Here is a 24,586-nt window from a genome sequence, read left to right on the forward strand (position 1 = left end):
TGGGGACTCAGGTTGGTCGGATAACTGAAAAATCGGATAACCGAAAATAATGAAAAAAATACATTATTACTATAGTATACAGTAGATCCCCCTATAAGACGGTAGATACGTTCCGTTCTTTATGAATCAATTTTGTAGGAATCATAGTTTACGGACTACGGCTGTTTGAAAGGTTTTCTNTTGTATAGAATAATTTTAAAAATTTATTAAATTACATAATATAAAGAGGGTTTTAAAAATGTAATGTTCTTTAAAAGATTATTAAATGTGGAGTAATAAATTTTTAACATGTTAACAAGATGTAACGCGACCTCTCCTATACGATAAAGCGCGATTGTACGATAAAGTTCTGCTCCTACTATTATTTATAAGCTACCAGACATCCGCGTTTTGACAGAAAATCTCAAGCATATGCATTATTTAAATAGATAAATATATTTTTGTATGTCTGAATCTTTCTTTAATAATTATTAATAAGGCGATATCCATAAAAATCGTAAAATATTCCGTTACGGATTATTATAATCAAATATTACTTTTGAATTAGTAATAATAATATAATTAAGATATTATATTTAAAAAAAAATAATAAATGTAGTTATGATGCGAGTTGTAATTAAATTATTAACAGGTAATTTTTCTTGTAGTGCTCGATCCAATCATTATCAAAGAGGTCCTGTATTATACGCATGCGCCAATGATAGCACATGGCGCATGCGAGTGACGTCACCGTCGTATTGCTGTGGGTACTAGTCGGAAGAAGGAGGAATTGAGATTTGTAAACGTGATTAGATCCTGTTTAATGAACAATGTAATGAGGATTACATTCTAAATCACTTCAGAAGAACATCCAAAGTGGATATATAATCGTAAGTTTGATAAGTTTGTAAAAGTTATATAAAGAAGTTCGAGTACGTAAATGAAATCGGTAGTAAAAATATGCATGATCTTGGAAATCTTTTCATTTAGATACATATTCGAATATAAATGTAATTTAAACACCAAGGAAGTCTGCATTATTCGAAACGAGAATAAGAAAAATATTGAAGATAGTTGCATTAGCAACTTATTGTTTGCACGCGGAATATTTCCATTTCATTTTAAATTTATATATTTCATGCATGCGATTCGTAATAATTCCGTAAGATGTTTCACCGCATTTTTATTATTTTTTTCGGCTTATTAAATTATTAGGAGAAAGTTTTCGTATAGTAACTTTAAACTGAGCAACAGTACAATCAGTTAAGAGTGTTAAGTATTTAAAAAAAATTATGATTTAGCTGCATGCATATTTTAAATAAAATGTAAGTGGAAATATTTACACACTCCCAATTGAAAATAGATAAGTATAAAATAATGTATAACATAATTCTTTGTGACAACTTCTAAGCTAAATAGCAAATGTGATAAAGAATATTTCAACTTAGATAATGGTTGCTCAATATTTTAAATATATAATACAGTGAAACTAATTTTTAATATTTGAAATTTTAAATATAAACTTATTTATATCTTTATGAATCATTAAATTAAAATTAGATGTTAATGCAGTTATAACCCTGCAAAAACATTAAATTTTTAATTATAGTGTGTATTTTGGTATAAAACAGAGTAATTATTTTGATATGACAAAAATTTTTTTTCGAGTGTTTGGTATTTTGGAATTTATTGGAAGAAATATCTAATTTGTAAATCTTTATAGTATAGGAAACATTCCAATATAACAAATTTTTAATTTAAAGTTGAGTAAAGTAATTGTTTAGAAAATTGAATTTTCCTTCTTTTTCTGCTAGAATATTTATAAAAAAATTTTTTACATTTTTAATATATTCTTCTATATTTTTATTTAATTTGTATTTTATATTTTGATTATTAATATTTAAAGAAATTTTTAATTACAAAATTATATGTATTTGAAAAAAATTAAACAGAAATAAGAATAAAATTATTCTCCCCTCTGGAAATTATAGCTGTACAGTATTCACATTTGTACTTATATGATGATGGTGATGAATTTTTCTATAGTAAAATGCTTCTCAATACTTTTTATGTTAATTTCATAATCATTGTTCAAAAAAGTTATGTAGTCATTCAGATGATGTAGAAATTCTTTTTAATTATCTATTCTGAGTATTTGACTTTTTTTTTCATCCTAATTTTGTTAATTTTAATGTGTAACATAATAGTACTGTACAATTTATATTTCATTGAAAATATATTTATCAAACACACTGATTAGGTATAATCTCCAGGAATTTAAATATATAATTATATTTTAAATATTTGAAATTTCATGTTATATTTAAAGAAAAAATATCAAAGTATGCAAAGTGTCTTTAGAAATACTTAACAATAATTATAATTTACATTATTTTACTTTGCTCTCAAACAATTAGAAATTAATTCTTTTTCATTTTTAGAAAAAAAGCTATGTTGACTGAAGATACAAAAATATTAATACTTAAGAATTTTGTATAGAGAATTATATTTATGAATAATCTCAAAAAGATTAACATATATATTTAAAGCTTCTTAATTATTAAGAATAAGCCATATAATTAAGTAATTTGTAATTTGTTTGAAATATAGGGCCTATATGAAATTATCTCACATTCTATAAAATGTGAATGGAATCTGATTTTAAAAAAATCAAATGAAAGAACAGTTGCAAAGAAAATAATAAATGCTGTAGGGTTACAGAATGTTTTTTTATTGAAGAATAATTAAAAATAAATTTTGAAGTTTGCTTTACATTTCTATTACAAAAACATATTTTAAGAATTAATAATAATAAAGCTTATTATTTTGATTTGATAGTGTTTATTCTACTCTATATCATGATTATTTAATATCAATTGTTATGAAAATAAAATTAAATAGTTAATTCAATTTTGATATGTAATTTGTCATGATAGTATAGTGAAAAGTTATGTTCAGTTTTCACCAGATGTTTTTCTATTTGTTATCTTTAGAAAGGAATGGCAAGTCTTTTTAAACCTGAATGTTAAACTTACTAAAAATACAAAAGAAATCTATATAAGTTTAAAATTGAAATCATGCTTAGGTAATTGTTCTATCATAAAATATTAGATTGCACATATTAATTCAGTAAAATAAAACCGTTTCTCAGCAGTTAATATAATTCACAAGCTGCAAGTATAATTAAATGTAATTTTGAATAGATGTAAGTTTGATAAATTAATTTTTAATAATTTTTGATATTAAGATCTTATTGTTATCAATATAATAACTTAAAATACTGATGTTAAGCTTTTTTGAATAAAACTTGATATAAAAAAAAATATCTTAAAAATTTTAATTGTTATATTAACTATTCATGAAATAAGTTGTTGAATCTTTTAATATTTCTATGATGATTTTATATTAACAATAATTTGTTTTATAAAATAATTAATCATATAAATATTAATATAATTCTATATACAGTACTTACATTGCTGAAACAGTTAAAAAAATAAATTTTATTGATTATATTGAATAATACAAGCCAGGACTATCTCATTAAATTAAACACAGCTTATTAAATGCTAAAAATTTCTAAACTGTGTATAAACACAATCACTAAGTTAATGCATTTAATAAGAATTTTTTCAAAATATATACAGTTTTGGATTATATAAATACAATATTTAATACACCAAATTAGAAATTATTTTTATCTTAATTAGATTTGTAGTTGAGTATAAATATTGGTCTTATGTATACTAAATGTTCAATATATACAAATAATCATTGGTAGATTGAGATTTTGGATATTTAAGAAAAACATCATTTAGTATACATGACCTTTACAGTTTTAAGAAACATCAATGTAAATTTGGAATGATTTTGATATAAGTGTCTTTTTAACTTTATAGATAAATCTCTCTGGTTATAATTTATTGAACACAAAAATTACAATATAAGTGCACTAATTGAATCATATATTAATATAAAAAAGTAATAAAAATACTATTTACATGGTACTTACAAGATCAATGACTAAATATTATGTAATATAATTCTAAACAAATGTGTTATTTGGTATATGTAATGAATGGAAAAGATCCACTTAATTTTCAAAATGAAAGTCAAAATGTTAATGTCACTTACATCATCCATCAGCTGATTAATTCAGTTTTTTCAAAAAAAAAGACTTATTTAAAAACACTTATGTATCAATTGTTACCAAAATAAAATTAAATAGTTAATTCAATTTTCATATTTACTGTATACCAGTCCTTTAACTAAATGTAACTTGCTTGTGCATTGCACAAATAATTCATTTGTGAGTCACCATTAAACACTTCATAGAAAACACCAACTGCACTGATTAAAAAAAAAACACTCTGGAAACCTGTATTCAACAAGTAAGCATGATTTAGTATAATTTTTTAACAGTTGTTTTCTTAAACAAATTGATTAAATATCTTGAAATAAATTGTCATCAAAACAAAAATATTATAAAAGTGTTATAGGCACAAGAAGGGAAAGAAAATGATCTGTTATAGCTGTTTTTGTTTGTGATAAACAATTATTTGCTAGTTACACTTGTTTCTGTTATCAAGTGTTTTCTTTAATTTCTATTCAGAAAAAGTAAAGACAATCATATTATGTGTAATCCAAATAGTTATAATAAATAACTCATAAATTATCTTGATCAGAATAATATAATAATAAAATTGATAGTATATATAATGAGTTTTGTTTGCATAATAATTTTTAATGTAAAATACAGACTTTTTGAATGCATTTAATATATGTCTATTCATTAATATATTCTAAGTATAAAATTATATAATGCTTAATCTTAATTATTTCATTTACAATGTGTTTATAAAGCCTTTATCAAAATATACATGCATTAAACTAGTCCAGTTTTTGTAATTTCAATGACAAAATGTAATTTTAAATAGCAGGTAAAAATGTTAGTTTTGACTATGAGGTTGAAAAATCTATTTTTAACATTTCTGACTGAAAATTTTTATAATTAATGAAAATAGCTTCTTATCATATGATTTCTTGGAAGTAAAGATTATTTTTCCTATTTGTTAGTAAAAGAATAATTTAGTTTAAATCTTTGTGTTGTTTATTTAAATAGTGTAATTCTGTTTTACCCTGATTAAAATTGAATGAAATCATCCTGTTTTTTATAATTGAATATGAAATAATTTTGAAAAAGTTTTAAATTATAAATGTATATATGACAACATGCATAACCCAATACATTAGTATTACTAAATAATCTGCCTGATTTTTATTGGATTGTATTAAATTTATCATGAGATGGTGACTACCTCTAGCCNTGCAGCTCTTGCTGAAAGTGTTAATTTATGCTTTTTATTATTATTTTTAAAATTTTATTTCCACAATTTTGTGAAAATATGTTTATTAAAAAAATTCAATATTTGTTTTATATTATATTTATATTATATAATAAAATTGTGGTACAGAACTGCAGCTCCCATGCATTTTGCAAAACCTACATTTTGGCTCCCACTGAACTCTTGCTTGCCCACCCCTGCTGTATACAATAGTGTCAATTATCCTAATGCCAATCAACCAAAACGTTGGTTAACCGAAAGCATTCCAGTTGGACTGTGTCGTGCTGAATCAAACGTTTTTGATACTGGATTAACTTCTAAAGTATAATTTTTTTTGTTTTTATATTTTTCAATATATTTATTTTGTTTGTACAAAACAAAGAAATAATTTTTAACGATACAATAGCCATGATTATTATTATAAAAATTTTTGTTAGGCTTAACATCAACAAAAATTCACTGCAAAGTGATACACAATGGAGAAAAATTTAAACATGGGACATATTAGTATACTATTATTAGGATATACTAATGTGCTATATTAATAATGTAGATAATCAATTATCCAAAAAATCGATTTGCTGAACAACCCCGCGCGTGTACACACACACACACACACACACACACACACAGTAGAGCGTTGATTATCCAAATCAATTGGGGACTGGGGTGGTTCGGAAAATCAATTTTTCGGATAACTGATTATGTACGAAAAAATACATTAGTAATATACTTACTAATGTAAATTAAGTATACTATAATATATTAGTATACTTAATTTAGCTTTTGGCACAGATGTAAATGTAATATAGACTATCGGAAATATTTTGTTAAATTAGTCACTGCTAGTTTTAAATTAGATTTGATGTATCTGTTAGGAGATTTCTTTTTTTAATTTTACTAAATTTATTGTGGAAAAACTATTCACATACATAAGTTTTAGAAAATAATGTTTGAATTTTTGCTGCGTACTTCCTTAAGCTGAAAAATTTATATATTTATTCATATTTTATGCAACGTGGCCGCAAAAAATATTACTGAGGACTGTGGGTTGCCCATCCGTGATGTAACCCATCCATAATTGTCAAAACATTTCTGTTTTGATAATTAAGGAACTACTGTAATAATTCTTCCAATTAAATTGAAACTTATCTAACTTCAGTTGTATAAAAGTTTTTTTTATTTGTGGTTATATAGGTGAAAAAACTTGTAAAGTGTATCATTTTTATAAGAAAGTTAAGTTCAGTATCAGTTTCATTAAACATTTATGAGAAACTTATTTGATTCAGTTTAATTTCTGATAAAATAACCCAGCTGTGTGTATTAATCCAGTAAATCTTTGTAAGCTAAATATTAGAAATTTTAAATTTGTGTATAGATGTACAGTAGAGCCTCGATTATCCGACTCAATTGGGGACTGGGGTTGGTTGGATAATTGAAAAGTCGGATAACTGAAAAGTATGAAAAAATCCATTATTAGTGTTGTACTGTATATTATTATATCCCACGTAATTAGTATATTAGTATATTGCTATTAACCTACTTTGCGTTGAATTTTCAATCTATNCCCGATGACGTTTTACGTATTATAGGAGTTATTTTTACCGTTGTTTACGGATAATGCCACAATTTTTATAGGAATCATAACTATAGGAAACGGTTTTATAGGGGGATCTACTGTATTACTATATCCCATGTAATTAGTATATTAGTATAACGCTATTAACCAACTTTGCGTTGAATTTTCATTGATGTTAAGTTTAACGAATTTTTTTAAAAATAATAATCGTTGCTATTGTATCGTTAAAAATTATTTTTAAATTATTTTATTGCTCACAAAACAAACAATCACTCATAATTAAAAAATTAAGTCTCATTTAAACTGGCCTCCCTTCAATGGTTGAGCCAGTGTTGCTAGCTAAAACATGCAAAAATTTAACAAAAATAATATTAAAATAGCCAAGACATAGCCAAATATTGTAGCGCTATATCACTTGCGGACATTTGAAATTTGCCTACTAGAACAGTTGGTTAACCGAAGTGACGGTTAATTGGGGGTCGGATAATCGATGCTCTACTGTATATTTACAAATACCATGCAGCAAAAAATTTTATATTTCATGATATTTTTACTTTCCTGACTGTTACCTATAACAGAGGGAAAGTATGGTAATCAGTCAAAAGATGACCCCTGCTGGATTTTTACACTTTTGGACCTTGAAATGTCGAGAAATGCAAAAAACATTTAGGGCTAATTTCTGTGTGGGGGATCAGGGGCGCCACTAGCTGTTTGAACACCCGTGTGCAATACCGATTATGCCGCCCCCTGTTTAACTACGACTACCTGCGCTGAGCTTGCCAGAAAGGCTCTTTAGTGTTGTCTCAAAAAGGTGTGAAAAAAGAAAAGAAATACTTTACAAAAAGAACTATTTATTATTACTAAGTTATTTTTATTTACTTAAGTGTAAAACCATATAAATATTTATCTACAGAAATTGAACTCTTCTTGCCTTCATGTTTGCGAAATCTGCTATCAATTTTCTTGTATCCAAGCTGTCTAAGATTTCATGTTCAATTGAAACTATAGCTATAAACTAAATTACTGTCTTTGCTGGTGCATTGTTGATCTTAAATTAATTAATTAAATAGTTTTTTATAATTTTTAACTTTGAAAAGGACCTTTCACCAAATGCAACTGAAACCGGCAATGTAAGTAATATTCTTAGTGCTATTGCTGTGTTTGGAACTGTTGAAATTAAGTCATTAGTAAAAAGATATTGTAATGGGGTTTGTGGATCATTAGACTGGTTTTCTGGAAAATGCAACTTTAAAGTATTGATTTCATTAAACAAATCAATACTGTCAATGTCTGTTTCACTACTTGAATCGTCTTTAAGCTTCAGATTTAAATCCTAACCAAGTTAAAATATCATTAATTATACTTCGACCCATGTCAGAAGAATTATTAACAAAATAATTGCAATTTGATATGCAATAGAACTGTTCGAATGCGTACAAGTACAAATTGAGAAGGAAGCTCTGTAGGGATTCCCTATTTTTCGCCAAACCTGTCAACTTCTGTCATACAGCACGACTATTGGTACTTGGCTTTTGGGTGCCCGCCAGATGGTTCAACCTGCCGACAGACGTTTCGCATTGCATCTTAATTCTGATAAATGCCAATACATGTGCTGTTAACGCTATAATATAAATAAGAATATAGTAATTGCGCGCCAGTCGGATTTTTTTCTCCATGCGAAGACATTTCTTATGTTATAAGTAGGGTGGGTATTATGACAATGACTAATTATTACGTGACTGATCGCTCGATTTGCCGCCCCCTGGACGTGCCGCCCGTGTGCGGTGCACGCCTTGCACGCCTGCTTACGGCGGGCCTGTGGGGGATAATGATTTTGTTCACTTTCTTTGAAGCTTAATAATGCCTGTTCCTTTGGTCTCAAATTTCTGAAATTTTTCAGGGAGTTTTGTGTATTAGGGAATTGATACTGTTAAATTTGATGAGTGAAGGTCAAGGGAATGGGGAGATAAAGGAGGTCATGTGTATCTTCTGTAAGGTCAGATTTAATGACTATTTTACTTGTTATTAGCATTTACAATTTTTTATAAATCCCATCTGTACCCTCAAAATTAAGCTATTTGCCATTTTATAATATAGTAGAGCGTCGATTTTCCGAATCAATTGGGGACTGGGGTTGTTCGTATAACTGATTTTTCGGATAACCGATTTATGTACGAAAAAATAGTTTAACGTATCCGATGTTGAAATTTTTCTCCGTTGCGTGTCGCTTTGCATTGAATTTTCGTCGATGTTAAGCCTAACGAAGACTATTGTATCGTAAAAAATTATTTTTTTATTTTGTACAAACAAATTAAATATATTGAAAAATATAAAAACAATAAAAAATTATACTTCAGATGTTAATTTAGTATCAAAAACGTAAAATATTTGAGTAGCCCAAGACATAGACAAAGATTGAAGTGCCACAGCACTGGCGAAAATTTAAATTTGCCGACTGGAATTCTTTTGGATGATTGACTTTCAGAAAATCGACGCTCTACTGTAGTTAAAATATGCTATTTTGGTTAAAAAACTTGATGGATTTTTTCCCCACTCAGTTATGCCTTCATTTAAATAAAAAACCACCAAATAAAACAAATAAATCAAAACAACAAAAAGAGAAATTTAAGCCCTGGATAGTAAACATTTCTAGGGAGAACATTATATTAATTGCTAATTATAGGATCACAAATTGCAAGAATCTTGAAAAAAGGATTTATGTGACAAACTATAATATACTGGTTTGTGGATAGAATGAGAAATAAAAAGATTAGAGTACAGGAATTTCTTGCCCAACTGTGGATTTTAAACAAATTAATGTGATTGATAAAATCACTTTGCAAGAGGTTATATGGATGATGAATTAGGAGAAGGATAAGTGTGACACTGCTATACATTGCTTGATAAACTTTAATTTTGTTAAAGAATATAATAGTATAACACATTTTTGTAAAGTGAAAGAAATCTTAACCTTCAAATTAGTTGAGAAACACTACAACTCTTAAAAAAAAAGCTGAGTTTAAGACTGATTTGCTTCACTTGTTTTTTTTTTTATTTTTTAAATTTCTTTATGAATGATCAGTAAGGTCATATGCTATCTGTATTTTGTTGTTGATGGTAGTCAAGTCAGATATCCACTTGTGGGAAATAACAGTGAAAAAGAAAAGAGGGAGAAGAAAATGGAAAATTTGTTTTCATGGTAAGAATAATCTTAGAAAACAAATTGAAATTGAGAAATGTTGAATCTTTCTGGTTTAGAATGCAGAAATTAAATCAATAGCCAGTAAAAAGTGAATTTAGTAAAATGTCAATTGTAAAACCAATAGCATCATCAATCAAACAAAATAGCTGAAGTAATGCAAGTCATTGTGACATACTTAACACTTCTAGATGATATCCAAAAGTATATACTTGATAAAAAGTTCAGATTTTAGAGATACAGTAAAAAATAAACAATTTTGACTGTGATAGATCTGAAGTATGATATTGATAAATAATGAAATTTCTTTTGTGAGATTTGTGTTTTGTAAAGTGGTGTTTGAAATTTGATATAAAATTTATTTCATTTATTATTAATTAAATAGAAGAAGCAGAAAATGAAAGGTATAATACCACTGCTTTTGCAAAGAAAAAAAAATATTGATGAGAGAAAGCAAAGTAAGCAGTTGTGCTGTAAATGAAATTTATAAATCTGCTTGGGAATTTTATCTAAAAATAGTTTATTTAGAGGTTGCATAAACCAAAGTGAAAGGTAAACTCCAAACTGCAGAAAAAAAACCACCTTTAGTACTGTCATCCATCTTGAAATGACTGATGTCAATCATTTAATCTATCCACAGTCTTTCTCATCAACCTCTGCTGTCATAGTACATTTTCACAAATTATTTGCCCTATCAGGGTCTCTCCTATCTTTCTTCCTTCCATCTTTCTTCCAACACTAGCATTTCACTTTCAATTGACCATTCCTGAAGGTCTGTTAACCAGATTGAAAACAGTGTATATTAAAGGTTCATTGATTATTTCAGCTGACATTTCTGTGACACGTTAAGTTTTATACTGCTAATGAAGACAAGTAGAAAATTTTTTTAACATACAGTATAAGTGAAATTCAGTAATTAAAATATGATTTTTGACAATTTAATATTTTAAAATTATGATTGAAAAGGATTACCTGTATTTTTAAATTAAAAGATGGAAGTATGTAAGGTCCAAAGCTTCTTCCAATCCTATAAATAATGATTTATTGTCAACAGCAGATATGAATTTATTACACGAGTGCAAAATGGATTTAATATTAGTAAGAACTGATTTATGTAAGATTGTGATGATAAATCAGTAGTCAATAGAAATTATCTATAACAATTGGAAATCATGCATGGCATAATACACTATATCCATCTAGAATGATATAGTGTATTATGAATTTGTAAAGTGGTGTTTGAAATTTGATATAAAATTTATTTCATTTATTATTAATTAAATAGAAGAAGCAGAAAATGAAAGGTATAATACCACTGAAGTTAAGTTGTTGTTGAATGAGTTTTGTGTACTGATGGTATTTTAAATTATTTGATCATATCCATAAGATTTAAACTGTTGTTTAAATGTTATGAATATGAAATGCAGAACAACTATTTCAGGAATATCTTAAATGAAATAAATTAAAAAAAAAAGAAAAGATTAGTATTTAATATTGACTTATGTCTTTTCAAATTAAATTCAGAAATCATTCAGAAAACAAATTGAAGATTGTTTATTGGAAAGTTTTGGTAGTTATGAAATATGTTTGGCTTTCTAAATTTTTGATTTATTCCAATTAGAACAAAGTATCTTGAAAGGGAACAGAATATAAATTTAATATTATAAAGTATGTTTAACAAAAATTGATTATAAGAATAAAATAATGAATTTAATTTAAATGTCAACATTCAAAAAAATTTAGACATTTGTATAATAAGTAATGTATAATAACAACATTGCGATCATAATATAAACATTTCTGTGGGAATATTGTGCTGACCTTTTGCATATTTCCAGCAATTTGGTATAAACCAAAGGCAAATGTTTTTGGCTTCTTGGCCAGCATCAGGCTTTTAATGTAAAGTTTGTAGCCAAACTTTTTAGAACACTTTTAAAAGAAAAACTGTTATGGAACAACTTTCTATTAAAAATAATTAACCATCCACTTTTTCAATTATGTAATTAACCAACATCATTAACACCCAAACACTTAATTGATTTCACATCTCACTATAAATTATCTCAATTATAAATTACAGCTCCTATGTACTAAATATTGTGGAATGTGTAACTGTTTCTGTATGTTTGTTCTTAAAACATATCTCCCTGTATCTGATTAGCTATAAGCATTTTCCATGCATTGGAAATCATTTCAGTGTCGTTACTGTTTATATATCGCCCCTGTTGTGAGCTTTGATAAATTTCCGAAGCCTCCAGCATTCTCAGCTTATCTGAGTTCAGTGTATTTTTAATGTTGGTATTTAGTACCCCCTTTAGTACCGACACTTTGGGCTTCATCTCATACTGTGCTAGAGCAGTAGTTGTCTTGCACTTTGAAATGTCGTATTTGTGTTCGGCAAATATTTGCATCTAGGTCCTGTTACTAGATCCTATATACCTACAGTGACCATACGTCCTTTATTTAAGAGGACAGTCCTTTATTTCACTGCTCTGTCCTTTAACTTTATTTATTTTCTAAAATAAGCATTTTGTCCTTTATTTTGTAAAGTTGATGCAAAGTTTAAAAAAAAAAATTTTAATAATATATTGAACAAGTTAGTTTTGTATACGCCATAATGACCAGTGTTGCATTGCTACAGAGCGCAGTAGTGCAGTGTGTCGCCAACCAAACGGCTCACTGACAGTACCAGGGGTTTCTTTCTATTGTTATTAGAAAAGTGGTTTTAGCATTAGAAAAATCAGAAAATACAACAAGCCAAAAAAATGCAATGATGCTGTGTACACATTTTATCAAACGTGCATAGATTATCTAAATAATTGGGACATGTTTTTTTATTGAAATAGAGGTGTTTGAATGGATCACATTATGCGAAANCTTTCTCTTATATTAACTCAAAAATTTATCAGTATAAAATTATTTTAAAATCAGTTTGAACAATGGCTGTGACATATATTAAACAATCTGTATTCCTTTAAGAGTTTAAATAATACTTCCATGCATTTGGTATGGGAATGTAATCTGTGTTGATGCATGTTCCTCTTATGTCAGCCCTGTAGATTTCTGTGGGCTCTAATGTTCTTATGTGCTGTCTGTCGAATACTTTGTGTATTAGGGTTGCCTCTTCCCATATGGGGTAAATTCCTGGCTCAGTGGCATACTGGGCTAGGGCCGTATTGATGTTTCCTTTTGCCCCGTCACACCTGTGGTCACGTAATCAGGCTTGTAATGATCTGTGTGTGGAACCAATGTAGGTTAGTGTCCAGTTGAACCTGTTATCATGTAGTGGGATGCAATAAATTCCAGGTGCTTTAGCATCCTCGGTTTCATCCTTTGCATTAGATAGAGGATGGAACATGGTGGGTTTCCTTTTGTATGCTGTGTGTGTGTTTAAATCCTTGGCCATCATCTTGTATATGCGATGGAGGGATGGTTCTTAAATTAGGACTAACCGTTTCTCTTCTGCATTGTTAACGTTACTATTGGTGTTGATTGACCTGGCTTGATACGTGGACGTTATATCATTGATAACTGAGTGGCTGTACCCATGCTTGGATGCAATATGTGAAGGTCAGACCGAATAAAATAAAATTAAACAACAAATTTAGAATTTCAGAACATTTATTTAAACAAAGAAACACTCCATTTTGACCTTTCTTGAAATTTTTCAAAGGCGATGTTCCCATTTCCTTCCCACGGAGTCGTTTTTTCCTATCTCTCAGGAACATGAGAATGAATCACGGGGAACTTATAAAAAAATCTGTGATTGGCGAAAAACAGTAACACGATGAAAGGTATAAAAGAGGGGGTGATGATGGAAAAGGGGGGTCTGTCATCTCCGTTTGTGATTGTGGTCCCTGATTGCCACTGATTTTCTAAACCGCCATCGCCGACCGTCTTCACTGACTGTTATCGCCAATCATCATTGCCTCTGTCCATTCCCCAGGTCAAAGGCCAGAACTTGTCCGACCTGTTTAGAAACTGTCCGACATTCCGATCCTAAATCCTAGAAGTATGACAACAATTAATGTAAACTCTCTCTCGGTGCGCACCCTCCTCCTCCACGTGTACGGTAGATAGGAGCTATGTTAGATATGTTATCATCTAATAGCGTGTACACACACACACACACACACACACACACACAGTAGAGCGTTGATTATCCAAATCAATTGGGGACTGGGGTGGTTCGGAAAATCAATTTTTCGGATAACTGATTATGTACGAAAAAATACATTAGTAATATACTTACTAATGTAAATTAAGTATACTATAATATATTAGTATACTTAATTTAGCTTTTGGCACAGATGTAAATGTAATATAGACTATCGGAAATATTTTGTTAAATTAGTCACTGCTAGTTTTAAATTAGATTTGATGTATCTGTTAGGAGATTTCTTTTTTTAATTTTACTAAATTTATTGTGGAAAAACTATTCACATACATAAGTTTTAGAAAATAATGTTTGAATTTTTGCTGCGTACTTCCTTAAGCTGAAAAATTTATATATTTATTCATATTTTATGCAACGTGGCCGCAAAAAATATTACTGAGGACTGTGGGTTGCCCATCCGTGATGTAACCCATCCATAATTGTCAAAACATTTCTGTTTTGATAATTAAGGAACTACTGTAATAATTCTTCCAATTAAATTGAAACTTATCTAACTTCAGTTGTATAAAAGTTTTTTTTATTTGTGGTTATATAGGTGAAAAAACTTGTAAAGTGTATCATTTTTATAAGAAAGTTAAGTTCAGTATCAGTTTCATTAAACATTTATGAGAAACTTATTTGATTCAGTTTAATTTCTGATAAAATAACCCAGCTGTGTGTATTAATCCAGTAAATCTTTGTAAGCTAAATATTAGAAATTTTAAATTTGTGTATAGATGTACAGTAGAGCCTCGATTATCCGACTCAATTGGGGACTGGGGTTGGTTGGATAATTGAAAAGTCGGATAACTGAAAAGTATGAAAAAATCCATTATTAGTGTTGTACTGTATATTATTATATCCCACGTAATTAGTATATTAGTATATTGCTATTAACCTACTTTGCGTTGAATTTTTCATCTATGTTAAGCCTAACAAAAATTTTTTAAAATAATAATTTTCACTATTGTACCACTAAAAATTAGAAAATTAAGCCTCATTTAAATACTGGCTCCCTTTCATGGTTGAATGAGTGTTGCCAGCTAAAACACGTAAAAATAATTTTAAAGTAGCCAAGACATAGCCAAATATTGTAGCGCCACATCACTAGCGGACATTTGAAATTTGCCGACTAGGACGGTCGGTTAACCGATGTGTCAGTTAATCGCGTGTCGGATAATCGAGGCTCTACTGTACTAGGAATTCAAATTTCAATACTGAAATGTATATTTAATCTCTTATATCATATATATATATTATAATGTAATACAATATTTAAAGAATTGAGTTCCTTTCTCTTATATTAACTCAAAAATTTATCAGTATAAAATTATTTTAAAATCAGTTTGAACAATGGCTGTGACATATATTAAACAATCTGTATTCCTTTAAGAGTTTAAATAATACTTCCATGCATTTGGTATGGGAATGTAATCTGTGTTGATGCATGTTCCTCTTATGTCAGCCCTGTAGATTTCTGTGGGCTCTAATGTTCTTATGTGCTGTCTGTCGAATACTTTGTGTATTAGGGTTGCCTCTTCCCATATGGGGTAAATTCCTGGCTCAGTGGCATACTGGGCTAGGGCCGTATTGATGTTTCCTTTTGCCCCGTCACACCTGTGGTCACGTAATCAGGCTTGTAATGATCTGTGTGTGGAACCAATGTAGGTTAGTGTCCAGTTGAACCTGTTATCATGTAGTGGGATGCAATAAATTCCAGGTGCTTTAGCATCCTCGGTTTCATCCTTTGCATTAGATAGAGGATGGAACATGGTGGGTTTCCTTTTGTATGCTGTGTGTGTGTTTAAATCCTTGGCCATCATCTTGTATATGCGATGGAGGGATGGTTCTTAAATTAGGACTAACCGTTTCTCTTCTGCATTGTTAACGTTACTATTGGTGTTGATTGACCTGGCTTGATACGTGGACGTTATATCATTGATAACTGAGTGGCTGTACCCATGCTTGGATGCAATATGTGAAGGTCAGACCGAATAAAATAAAATTAAACAACAAATTTAGAATTTCAGAACATTTATTTAAACAAAGAAACACTCCATTTTGACCTTTCTTGAAATTTTTCAAAGGCGATGTTCCCATTTCCTTCCCACGGAGTCGTTTTTTCCTATCTCTCAGGAACATGAGAATGAATCACGGGGAACTTATAAAAAAATCTGTGATTGGCGAAAAACAGTAACACGATGAAAGGTATAAAAGAGGGGGTGATGATGGAAAAGGGGGGTCTGTCATCTCCGTTTGTGATTGTGGTCCCTGATTGCCACTGATTTTCTAAACCGCCATCGCCGACCGTCTTCACTGACTGTTATCGCCAATCATCATTGCCTCTGTCCATTCCCCAGGTCAAAGGCCAGAACTTGTCCGACCTGTTTAGAAACTGTCCGACATTCCGATCCTAAATCCTAGAAGTATGACAACAATTAATGTAAACTCTCTCTCGGTGCGCACCCTCCTCCTCCACGTGTACGGTAGATAGGAGCTATGTTAGATATGTTATCATCTAATAAATATTTGTTTTGTTATAAATGGTGTCTTTAATTCGAGTATCACCCACACTTCACCGACGACCCCTTCACCTCCTCCACTCGACTTGTTCTAGCTCATTGTTAGTATTTGAGAGCTGTGTACAATGTGAGTGGGCTCTAGCCACAAATGCATGGAAAGCGGACACTTTATATGATCAAGGATCAGCAGAGTTGGCTGGTATGAATAGGGGAATATAAGTGGGTTTGTGGAACACTGTGCTGCTGAACTTACTATTTGCTAAATGAATCTTGATGTCCAAGAAATTAATGTCCATGTGACTTTCTTGATCCAATTTTAGTGTTAATCTTGGTTATTATTGAACATTTTTAACACATCCCCAATATCCAGTCTATTTTTGTATATAATCAAAATGTCATCATTTTTCTTTAATTTACTTTTTTATTAATCTTGACATGATTGATGTAATAACTACTGCTTTTGATTGACACTTAAACAGACCATATAAATCTTAAAATGTTTGTATTTTAAGTTGAAACCAAACTAAAATAATTCAGTTTTTTATAATGTCCAACAATTTTCCATAAAAAAAGTTATCTTTTTCTTTAATCTACTTCCCGGATGAAAAGACATTAGTTTTATACTACACTGGGTTAAACAAACGTACCAGGAACCTGTTGCCAGTGTGCTTCTCGGAAAAAACAGAGCATTACGAACGTTTTTGAACTTGAAAGTTCTTCTTCAGGTAACTGACGACTTTTAAGCGAATGCAATTCGAATTCAAGTCAAATTGGAATACCATTCAGAATTCTATCGCGTGAATTGATGATGTCATTCAGGCATGCGCCCCTCTGCCGATTGTAAATTATCGTAAGTTCTTGTCTATGAGCACCTGCCATGCAGTTGACAGTGTGATTTCGTCTTTGTGGTTAATGCAATTATCATCTTTTAGTGCAGCCATACAGATGTAAAGGGTCTCTAGCCATCTAAGATGGTGTATTCTCGGAATTATACTTCATGCAATTCATGTTATTTAGAAATTCTGACACTGGTGGTCCTAATCTTCCTCTTTTCCCATGTTTTGGTCCTTTGAGTGTCAATCTTAATTTGCTTGTCAGCATGTTCCTAGCTCCTAATGTAGGCCCCACCAACCCATGCAACTCCCAAATCCTTCCTTTTCATGTGTAGAAAAATTTGGTAAAGGTCAGTTTGTGTTAAAATAGTGTATGTGCATTGAATTAACATTTGTTCTTGTCCAGAATGACTTTGTCTTCAAAAAGAAAACAGAACATGTTAACACTGGTGTCAAAGCTGGTTATCATTGTAGTTGTTTGTGTTTGTATCTTAGATTATCATCTTTCCTGGTGATCTATCTGGTCACCCATAGCTTGGCTGCTGTGCACCTCTGATGTATTCAATACCTTTGGTATGTACTGAGTCAGATCTTAAGACTTAGGTGGTGAGCTGTTTGACAAAACAGCCATGCTGCTTCCCTCAGCCCAACAATGTGACCTTTTTCAAACTCCAGCTACTTGTGTTTGAGTGCATTGTACAAAAATATCTAGCATTTGAAGGCTTCCAAATAATAGATACTCTGAAAATGGTAAACACAGAAACTTCTGCAAACCTTTTTATAGGATATTGGGATAGCAATTTTAAGACACTGGTGGCATTACTTTGCATGCAGTCAGGCAACTAATCATTCATGTAACTGTCTGAGACATGTCTGATTATTGCAAAGCTTCTTAAACATCTAATTTTATCTAGGTGCATAACTATTTTTTGTCAATGAGTGCATTTACTTGATGCTGTGGTAGAAACCTATGAAATATGACTTTTGACATGGGTTATAGGAAAGTCATATTATTACTATTTACATTTTAGATAACTTTAATAGAAATCAGGAAAAGATTATTGAAATCAATGAAGGCTAAGTGACTTGAATTATCAAGAATATAGAAAATTTATCTAATGTTTACCAAAATAGCAAATATGGTAGAAATTTATATGTAAAATTTAATTTGGACAATAGTTACAGAAAAAACCAGCAAAATGATTTCAGCTGGCTACTATAGCAAGTCACAGAACTTAAGAAATCAGCAATTGCATATATGAACATAATTAGATTGATTAAAACTTTTTATGATGGCTTTTTTTCTAGTGAAAATGAGTTACACTTTAATTATAATTTTTATTAATGTAATTCTAGATAATTATTGCTCTAAGAAAGCTTTTTAAAAAAATTTATAGGGAGAAAACTTCTTTACTTCATTATATTGTTCAGTAAAAGAAACAGCTGCTCCTCCTCAATGTGCTTAGAATTTCTGCTTTAAATGAACATATTTTTCTTTGAATATATAGTGGTATAATCTTTATCATTTTATTTTTCACCTGACATTCAATGGAATTTTGACTTAATAAGATTCTTTTTATTACAAATGGTTAATACATTTTTTATGCAATTGTAAATGATTCAAAGTACTATAGCAATGCACAAAGTGTATACTCTATCCCAGTAATGGAAGAAATATTTAAATGTTAACTTGTGTACTTAGGTTCCATAAATAGATTGCTACAATGCAGGCTCAAGGAACACAGATATGATATTGACAACAATAAATCAACAACTACTTTGGCACAATTTGCAATGGAGCCCAGTGTGTGTGTGATACTAAATGAAGCTAAGATTATAAAATCAGCCTTAGATAATTAGCATTTAAGAACACTCAACACTGGAAATCTACAAAGCAACATTAAAAAACAAATGCATTAATCATAAAGACTCTAATTCCCTTTTTTGCAGGTTCTCCTTCAATCCCCTTAGAAACAAGGTGCATCTATATGCAGAGAGAAAATGCAAATTATTAGGGCCTGATGTGTGCTTAATTATATTCAATGATAATTTTGTGATATTAAAGTTACACTGTATTGTAAAGTAAACTTATTTGTATGAATTGAATATTTTAAATTTAAATGTTAATGTTATGGAATGCATCTAACATTCATCTGTGGAATTTTAGAATGATGCATTTTTCAAATGTTAATCCTGAAGCAGGTTTATGAATAAACCAAAAACATTTATCTTAAATAAATCCAAGATGGAAAAGTATGAAAGGTATGGTTTTGATGACAATTGTAAATGTTAATAAATTTTTCTTACTTGGTTATTTGTCTTCTCTGTTAAGTTCATCTGTCATAAACTACTATTATGTAGAACAGATTATCTCAGCCAATTATTCATAAATTTGAATAAGTAATTAGTTGAAATACCCAAACAGTTTCAATTTAAATATGGATTAATTTCCTGTATATTTTGTGCTGATTAGTTATTAAAACTTCTAATTATTAAAATTTAAACAAGTTGAGAAAATTTGAATACTACAAATTTTTTTTCAGTTATTTTGGAAATAACTTTTCTGAAAAACTGCTTTCCCATAAAAGAAAAGAATTGTATAAATCCTTATTGAAAATTCAAAATGAAACAGACATGCAATGGAAATTTTTTGTACTGTACATAAAAATAAATCAATGACAGAAACATGAAAAATCCAACAAGGAATACTTAATGAATTCCTTGTTGGATTTTGAACTTAAAAATGGTTGAAATGAACATTTTCAACCATTTTTAAGTTGTCATCAGGTTAATAAATTCTAAAAAAAAGAACACAAAATAGAATATATATTTTAAAAACAAAGAATTTTAGATGTGATTGGACCCTAGCTGTGTACATGGAGGTGGAAGTTTGACAGGGCTGCTTGTTTGATGATTTTATGCTTGCCTGAATGAGCTTTTAAGAAGAGTATGGGAGGAGCCACTACTCTAACAGCTTTTTATTCCTGGAATGAGAGGAAATATAAAATTTATTCGATATAAACAAAGTTGATGCTGTCTGTATCATATGCAATGTGCCTGAAATAAAATGTCTGAGATAGTTATGACATTTTGTAATGCAAGAGATAGAGATAACTAGTGAGAATTAAGTGTTAGTCGTCATCAATTATATATATGCTTGTTTAGATTTTTTTAATGTGAACGTAAACTGTAGATTGTACAAATGGAGAACAAAGGCCTAAAGCACCTTGAACAAATAGTTCATTGTTCACCCATTATAGATTGTTTAGAAGTCTGATTTCTTTAAAAAAGATAGATAGGTTATTTGTAAAGGAAAGATGCTAATTACCACTTAGTCTCCAGAAGAGATCAGAGCTGTTTGATAAACTTATTGACAAAATGAGTCAGTCATACTCAGTGGTAATATTTGAAATATTTAACAAAGGTTTGCTAATAGAAAATTTTCCTTAACAATTTTTTTTCGCTTAACTGGTGCATTAGCAACATTAGTGCAAAAACTGACCTTAAGATACCCATATAAATAAAAAAGATGTTTTTGCAAAATTAAGTCAGTTAAAATTTAACATTGTTTATGCCAAAACTATATTTCTTTAAATAAATAATAAAAAAGATTTTTCAAAATGGTTTATTTTGTACATATTTTATTACGACACGTGTTCCGCAGCCATATTGTATTTTCTCGCACACATGGGATTGCGGGATCTCTCTTATGACTGGATCTAGTTTCAAGAACTCTCTTGAGTCGATCGCAATTGAACATTGTTTCAGTTGAGATTGAAATGGTCGAGGGAGGTTGCACCAAGGCGAACGGGGTATAAGGCTCTAGTTTAGTAGTGTTACAGAGTATAATATGTATATTTTAATATATTTTTTAAAAGAAACAAAACCACTGAGAAATGTTGTGTGTGTTTAACAAGGTTCGGAAAACTAAAAATGTTAAGAATGGGTTCGACCGAACCTGTGCGAACCCACTGAATATCACTACTGGTCATACTCATTGACTGCTTGGTCAGTGAGTCATCACACAAGTTGTCAGTAATATCTTCATGTCTTAGTGCTCTCAAAAATTTACTGTAGAGAATTGTATTGCATGAGAGAAACAGCACTTTCAAACAAGTGCTTAAAGTTACTTGACATGTCAAGTATCTTTAGACAGATTGTCAGATGAAATGTATAGATAATTCTGTTAAAAGGACATTATTTAAAACAGTGCAATGTCAGCTTGAAGAAAATTAAACCATAGCAAATAATAAAAACGTTATCACTTTTTTATTGAAATTATTAATAATTGAACAATTTAATTATTAAAAAATTTAGGTGCAAGTTTACTTCTTAATCTTTCTTGTAAATAAGTTTAAGTTTATAAAATAAGTTAAATAAGTTTAAGTTTGTAAAATAGCTTGTTTGTTTTCAGTTCTAAGTAAATTTGGATCTTCATGTAGAACATTCTGAAGTTTAATTATCTTTTCAGGTTTAGAGCATATAGTTTTTAGTTTATAGCTTAATGGAGTTACAATATCAATTGAGAGACTGAAATAATACAGTAATACATACAGGTATCAAAGATCCTCAATAGAATTCCTGAGAGATTTAATTCAAAATAAAACTTCTAGACTAATGTTTTTGATATACAAATGAGATCTTCAGGTTCATATATTTGACCAGCAGAGAGCCCGGTGTTGCCTGGGCATAAAACAACAACAAAGATTAAGATTATTAGATTATTTTGTACTTCTAATCCTTCTATTCTAGTAGTCTGGGACAACCCTAGTGGGCATTCTAGCAGCAGCAGTGTCATTCCTGGTATAAATAATAAATTCCTATTACAAATAAAAATAATAATATACTGAATTTATTGTTAATTTAAATAATAGCTAGGGGCCATTTTTGACATACAGGGACAGAAACAATCTGGTTTTTCAGCTTTCAGATGATATGTTTGAATAGAACAATGATGTTTTTTGAAAAATTAGATTAAAATTCTCATACATAAAAATAAAAGTAAATGGAGTGAAGTACCAAAAATGAAACCACTCAAGTTTATTTAAATATAAAAGAGAACATTCTGTTATAATGTCCCTATGTCATGTTGCATCATAGTTGGTCACATGATCATATAGGGTTTGCCATACATAAGATAGTTGTTTGTCTGTAAAATTAATGCAATGGCCCTTTTTTTAAATCAAATTTAAATATTAGAAAACAAATCTATTATTTTTTTTATTATGTTAGAAATTTGCTTTTTATTTTGTATTTGTGTGTATTGTATTTAGATGTTACATCTGCTCTTATGTATGATGATAAAATTATGTACTGTACTTTTGCTAATAAGTTGAAATAATTTAAATTATTCAAATTCAAACCAGTAAAGTACAATTTGCACTATACCCAATAAAAAGTTGCTGTCACCATTCATTTTTTAACTGATATAAGAAAATAAGATTAATAAAACATGGGTTAATTTTTTCAAAGAAATTTTATAAAAATAAGCATATTAACAGAAATATGGAATAACATTTCATAGATAATTTAATTGGCTGATGTCATTTTAATTTCAATGCAGTACGTACTGTACATAACCACAACTTTGTTATGTACAGTATCTTGGTTTAAGCTGCTTTGCAATAACAGGTCTTTTCAGTGATACTTATGTTTATTATTTTCAGTTCTTGTCTGTTCTTAAGGAGGATTTTCAGGGTTCTTTTGCATGTGTTTTTAGATCTAATGCTTTGTTTTTGCACTTAATGTTAGTGTTTTTAGTTTTTATATGCATTAGAAAGTGGGGGAAAGGCTGTTAAATTACTGTGGTAGTAATCTGGAACCTAACATGCTGGATTAGTGAGGTATTACTATATTCTTTTGTTATTGTTTTTAGTTTTTTGCTGAAAAACTTAATATATTTTTAATAGTTCAAATTTACAAACTAAAAGTAATTTATAATATCAATAGCTTGTTCAAAAGAAAATTTTCTAATATTTAAAACATTATATTAATTCATTCTGTTAACTATATTCATAATTCATTAAAACAAGAAATATTAATAACTATTTATTTAATATTTTTATTTTGGTGTGGTGATCTAATCATTTTTATCACTTTCATAAATTTTTGTGTTTGGTTAGTAACAGGAATTTAAAATAAATAAATATATGTATGCATGCATGCACATACATGAAAAATATGTATATTTCATATATACATATGCAAGTTGTATCTACCAAATTATAGAGGGAAAGATTAATAAAAGCTGATTAGAAATGAATTTTTATACTGCATATGGCAAGGTGATTTTAATAATAACTTGCCCCTATGTATTGTACTTTTTTTTTAACAATAGTCATGCCAGTCATCATTAACTGCTTTCATGGGAAAAGTTTTGAATTGAAATAATGTGACTTCTAGTTTGTATCAGAAATTTGTATATAGTTAATCAGAGTGTCACGCCCCTAAGGTTTCCATACATGATCTTGTCTTTTGTCATAAACTCTTTTCTTGAAATTAAGGAAAGCCAAATGGACAGATAACAGTGGGAATTTATAGGTCTAAAAGTTTTTCAAATTGTAGCCAAAAATTATTTTTCTTGGAATAATATTAAAATTTGAGTTTAAGGATTTTCACAAATACAAAAAAATCATAAGAATCTGTAGAGGCATGCCATAAAGTAGGCAAGTGAACAAATAAATGAACGTTTTAATGAACTGAACCTTATTAGATTGGAATTAGAACACCTTCTGTCTATCCAAATTCTCATTTTACTAAAAAAACTAAAGATATAAATAAATAATTAATCGACGCACACTGGAACAATACAAATAATCTTTCTAAAAACCTATAACCGGCGTGAAATATGTTCAATTGCTTACGCTAACGTTTTCGGATCCCACTGGGTCCTTCATTAGGCTATGTTCTATATGCAACAATCTGTTAGAATGTCAGCTGTCTTTGGAACGAAATTTCAAATATCGTATTTAGA

The 24,586-nt window shown here is 29.4% G+C and overlaps 1 protein-coding gene across 1 annotated transcript in view; it reads left to right on the top strand.

Annotated features, from left to right (window-relative positions):
* The first annotated feature begins 626 nt into the window (after nt 1-626).
* Nucleotides 627-24,586, top strand: part of LOC111624374 (plasma membrane calcium-transporting ATPase 1-like) — a 202,995-nt gene continuing 179,035 nt past the window's right edge. Inside the window, exon 1 of the mRNA XM_023367197.1 lies at nt 627-869. The gene's annotated coding sequence lies outside the window, so the exon portion shown is untranslated. The remainder of the gene's footprint in view (nt 870-24,586) is intronic.

This window comes from Centruroides sculpturatus, unplaced genomic scaffold (assembly GCF_000671375.1).
Source record: "Centruroides sculpturatus isolate CEXI.00-Female unplaced genomic scaffold, Cexi_2.0 scaffold264, whole genome shotgun sequence".
Taxonomy (NCBI): Eukaryota; Metazoa; Arthropoda; class Arachnida; order Scorpiones; family Buthidae; genus Centruroides; species Centruroides sculpturatus.